Source organism: Benincasa hispida, chromosome 2 (genome assembly GCF_009727055.1).
Source record: "Benincasa hispida cultivar B227 chromosome 2, ASM972705v1, whole genome shotgun sequence".
NCBI lineage: Eukaryota > Viridiplantae > Streptophyta > Magnoliopsida > Cucurbitales > Cucurbitaceae > Benincasa > Benincasa hispida.
The window spans coordinates 48,459,664-48,465,845 of record NC_052350.1 but is presented as its reverse complement, the minus strand read 5'-3'; positions in this window follow the sequence as shown (position 1 = coordinate 48,465,845).

The window sequence follows — 6,182 nt, the reverse complement described above, 5'->3', positions numbered from 1 at the left end:
TCAAGCTCTAACACTCATCGGACCACAGAGGTCTGAATATATAAGCTCCAAGGTTTCCTTGGCTCTATAACCTTTTCTAGTAAAAGGTCGTTTGGTCATCTTGGCTTCGAGGCATGATTCACATACCGACACGGAGTTTCTTCTAAACTCTTTAAAAGTCCATATTTCACCAACTGCTCAATCCTATTGAGATTGATGTAACCTAACCATAGATGCCAAAGATGGGCGTTTTCCTTAGGAGAAACCTTTGGTCTTTTGTAGTTGTCGTCGTACTTAACATTTCAGTATTAAGCAAGGCTTTTATGACTAACAGCCTCAGTACATATAAGTTATTTTCCATTGAACCAAAACCTATCTCCATACCATTCTTGAAAATAAACACTTTACTCTTAGAAAAGAAGACGGTATAACCTTGTTCAATGAGACAAGAAACCGAGATTAAGTTCCTCTTGATATGAGGAATTAAATAAACATTATCCAGTAACAGATAACGTTTCTTGGCTAAAAATAACTTCAGCCTGCCAACAGCAACAGGTGAAACAACCTCAGCAATACTGACTCGAAGAGTCAACTCTCCCTGAGGTAACATTTTCCTGGAACTAAATCCTTGGTAGGAAGAACTAAGGTGATTAGTAGCACCTGAATCAAGTATCCAGACAAAATCATCATTCTCTACCAAACATGTCTCCAAGAAAATAAATCACATTCATTATCTTTAGACATCTTCCTCTTTTGAAGAGTGGTGGGATCAATATCAGAACCTAAATAAGCTCCAAGTTCCATTTCAGAGAATACTTTTCATCGATGAACTTCCTTAGAGTTAGCAACAATTACTTTCTCTAACTGGAGGTTATCTTGTGAACTCACACTACAGGTTTCATTGTCATCCATCTCTTTGTGCTAAAAAAGTAAGAACTGACATTCAAAAAATTGTTGCAACGAGTCCATGATCTCACTATAATGACCATGTTCTTAACCCTTTTGGCCAAAACATCAGATATGCTAATCAAAATGTGAAGTCGGGCCAACGAGTTAGCCTTCATCCACACCTTATATGCATTACGAACATTACGCGATGCATCAAGGGTCGAAACTTGAGAACCCTCCTCAACCATGACAACCTCAAGGTCATTTACCACGAAATATGTTCTAACAGACTCTTTCCAATGTATGTAATCAGACAAACTAAAAGAGGCAACTAATGAAAAAATATTCATGTTGCAGAAAAAGACACATTGATCTACATTAGATTTTAGCAAACACTCTTTGAAAAAACAACATCCAATACAGTTTAGCAAAACTGAAATGAACCTCATGTGACATCTAGTTTCGCAATGACGCTTCAAAGATTTAGGACAAAAGCCAGAGAAAAGTAGCCAATTTATCCCTTCTCTGAATTAAGACACTCTCAACCAATTATTAATACTAGAACAACTCTTGCTCCTATAACGACTAGCTATCATTGATTTGGTCAAGAAATCATTAACTTGCTTAACAATTTTTCCTAAGTGTGACTCGTCATTTTAAGCCCTAGAGTTCTGCCTCAAGCAGCCAATCCAAAGGGAAAAAATCCGATTGGGGCAAAAACTAAAGTGACCCTATCCATTTCTAGAGTTCACCTTGATTTTGACCAACCGCACAAAACCCATCCGAAGGGGGATGATCCTAGGGCGCCACGAGGGAGTGCAAGAAGATCTCATGGTGCGAATCAATGAAGAAGACTGTAGGACATGTTGACACACATCCTTCACCCACTTACTATAAATAATCTCTCCGTCCACCTTGATATTGACTCATGCAAACACCATCCGAAGGGGGATACTCCTAGGGCACCATGAGGCCAAGCATGAATCTCACAGTGTGAACATTCAGGGAGAAGCGTGAGTGGAATCATTGACATATCATATATATCTTTTCCTCCCACTGAGTATTTTATAACTTAGGGTTTAGTTTACTTAGAAAAAAAATGGCTACCGATTTTAACTAAATGACTTTTTAGGTTTGCCCAAAAGTAACGTTTACTTTGGAAAATTGAACAACTTTTGATCATCATTCATTAAACTCTTTAACGAAGTCTTTGATCAACTGTCGCATGCTTATAGAAAATCTATCTAATTCATCTTTCCAGGTAGGTTCCCAGGTAGGGGTGTTCCGTTTCCGTCAGCTTAAGTACCCCAGCCTAGACAGAACCAGCCTTAGACAAATGGTCCCTTATAAATAGATTTAATACAAATTTAATCTTCTATGGAAATCAATTTAATCCTATTAAACAGATTCAAAAGATTAAAACTTTGGAATCTAATCTCTTAGAACCATGAACTTAGGTCTATCTCAATCCAATTTTAAAACCCTTTTAAAACATGAGTTCACCTAAGTCTGCATGCAACTCCTTATCGATTTTAGTTCTAAGTTCCATTATAATGCTTATAAACGGAAACAACCAAAACCAACACAATGCAAAGCTACACATATAAGACATTCATAACTCTTATAAACAAGCCTAAATGTCATGCTCCATGCATTGTTCACTCATTGCTACTTTTATGCAACACTTATACAATCAAGCAATGAACCAAGCATACATGCTTCCATACACCCTTATACTATATCACTTATAATATAAAGATGATGCATGAATATGCTTACTGCATGCATAAATATAACTCTTATATTTCATGATGCATGCGGATGTTTTCTTGTAATTTCATCATGCCAGAAACTATATTATAACACTTATAATATATGATGAATGAATAAAATGCATAACCTAAGGTGGATAAATCTATATGTCATACACTATGGCATATAAACAACATATATCTCATGTACAATAAAAGTTGATGAACCAAGATAATTAGCCTCAAGTCCTAAAAAAAACTAAGCTAACTATTATAAAGCACAATGAGTCTTTGGTTCAAACAGGAGAACTAGGTCTTAAATTGTTCGAGCAAAGAAACACGTCTCCTTAATCGTATACCAAATCCTTGTGATTGCCTACACGAGAGAGTAAACACTTTACTCAATCGTATACCAACAATATGTGAGCATAAACGATCGTATAGCAACAATCGTGTACCTTTGACTATGCGATGAAGCATGAAGGCATGCAATCGCACAACACGCATCGTGCAACGCAAACCTGAAGTGATCAAGTAGACAACAACGATGCGGTGAAGTAAAATCGTCTAAACAATCTTAGCAAGCGTCAAGGTATCATATACCGGATGATGGTGTAATCAGTGACTATACAATTAAGCATGCTAACTACACGGCCGCTTAGTGCGCACGCCTTTTATTAAACGATGAGCATCAAATGCTCTATGCGATCGTTCACCTCCAACGTCCATGCGATCGAGAAACCAACGCTATGCGATAGAGTAAATGCTTTACCCCATCGTTTAGTATTAGCTAAACGATTGTTTAGTAAATATTGCACAATCGCACAGAACTTTTCTATATGATCGTTTATCCAAATTTCAATGATCGTTTACCTGAGACTACACGATACGACCACTCATTAGTCTTCTTCTTCGATGAGAACCACATCTCCATGCTTAGAAACTTCATCACAAACGACTCCAACAACATCAAACACTTTGAATACAGATTTGCTTGTTAATTATGCCAAAAAATGCAGAGGCCGTTACAAATTAACACTTTGTAAACTTAAAGAAAGCTTTAAACAGAGGCAATCATCCCGTAAACATATATCAACACATCCACAAATGCATTTAACTCTTAAACGCAATACAGAACAAACTTAAAACCCACCATGACTGTAAAGGGAGATCAGAATAGAAATGGTATTTGGAATATCAGCCAAACCTGGCTCTGATACCAATCGAAGGAAATCAAACACGAGGATTTCCATGAGCAGCAGAAGGGATCGTTCCAAATTCCATTCGAGTGAACACAATCAATTACAGTCTAAAGCGGAAACTAACAGGTCAGGCATAATTAGAAATTACAACATGCTAAACGATGATACAAGGGATAGAAGATGCATACCTTTGAAGGACCATTCTTCACGAATCCCTCAATCAATCTACAAGTGTCCAAGAACAACATACTTGAATGTAACGACTGATACAACCAACGAACACGAACACAACGAAGGCCAACAGCTCCTCGAACCCAATCGAGTTCAACTCGATTCACGAATTGAGTAGGGACACCACCACAATGGTTACCTTGATATTCTCGGTGTGAGAATCCAGGAGTTTTGGGCTCTGTATGATCTTGGCTTGAGGAAGAGACTGGAGGTCTACGATCGAGTAGACGATCGAGCAAGTGGGAGATAAGATGTTGTCTATCATATAGACGATATGCTCGATCGCTGTCTCTTATACACATCTAGATGTGTATAAGAGACAGGTAGACGATGGAGCAAGTGGAAGAATAAGAACACTGTCTATAGTATAGACGATGTGCTCGATCGTTTAGTAAACAACAGCCTATCGTATAGACTTAGCCACTCGATCGTGTAGCACGATCAGTTGAATAACTGTCGTATAGTCAACTCTAAATGATCGCTTAGCTGATTGTATAGTCTCTCAACACTATCGCTTAGTGAAACTCTTTCAGTTGATAATTTGTCTCCGTGAGAATTTTTCGAACCAAGTAACTTCTAAAATTAGGAAAACAATTTCCCTTTTATCTCACGGTTACCATAAAACCACCAATAACCTCCCACTCAATCGGTTATTAAAGAAAATGAAATTAATGATTATATAATTAATATATTATAAATAAATATGATAACCAACTTATCATATTATATTTATAACTTATAGTTTTAATATGTCATCTCATGAAACATATAAACCATAGTTCTTTTTCTATTTTATGGTATTTAATGTAAATCATAATTACATTAATTCTTCAACTTGATGTATCTCATACATCACACTAATTATATCACATATAATTGAATTTTCTCTTGTTAATTTGAACACTTCAAATCAACCCTAAAATCTGATTCTCAACTTAAATCCAGTTAGCTACCAAGGGGACCTTATAAACCTATAACTTGAAGCTCCAACGGTATGTGAATAACTAACTAAACTCTTTAGTCATGAGATCCACCATCTGTTAACTGTTGAGTACTCCACTAAAGACCGACAGCTGCACTCTTCTCACTACATATATATTTCTGTGTCCATATTAACCAATCAACAGTGTGATAACCCTTCACAGATCGCTCATAAGTACAGTTGGGCCAATTTATCGTTTTTCCCTTGTAGTTACATCTAACTCCTTAAGTACCACAGATTCCTTTAATGAACGATAAGTCATAGTCCTACTATGACTGAGTCCTCTCTTCCAAAGAGAAGGTATGGCCGCTATGTTCAAGACCCGAAATCAGCCCTTAAGGGAGCAATTTATCTACTTACCCCTACTTCATGGAAGGAGTGAATTCCATCTTGTGTAACTGAGTTTCCAGCTCCCCAATCAGATAAATCCCTAAAAAGGTAGGCTTTTTGAGTTGACAATCTGGCCACTCTCACTCATACTAATTGATAGCTTATAGAAATACAAGCTATTGTATCCTTTTTCTTAGAATTATGAGTGCTAACAAGCTGAATATGCATTGAAAATACTAAGAATTCATGTGAAAAGTGAGCTTGCGTCGATCAACACTGAAAATCTTTGCTAACCCTATATTATGCGTTATTCTGCGTCAAAATGTCTATTTTTGTAGTTATGCAGGAATCGATCGCATGCGTTGATCCCAGACCATCGCAAAGTTGATCGCATGCGTTGATCTTCATGAAGACCAGTTCATCACATGGAATGCCACAGCTACAGAGTAATAACCATGATAGACGGTCGATCGCAAAGTGAGTAGAATGCATTGATACTTCAGGAGAAGCAAGCATGAACGCATACCTTGGGAGTATAAGAAAGATAAGATGATGTTGACATTTCACCTACTGCATCAGAAGTGGCAGTGATTCAGTGCGGGACCACCAATGTTGTTGGCGTTTGAGCTCTATAAATAGAGTCGTAGAGCCCAAATTCAAGGCATCCGAGCTTCTACCTGGAGGCGAATCCTTGTGATCACAGATGAGAGCATGAGCAGACACTCTTTGAGGATTCTCCACCTCCACAGACCTTTTCGAGTGACGACCGGAGCTACGTTGGAGATAGAGCTCGAGAGAGACTTCTCTACCATCCATCTA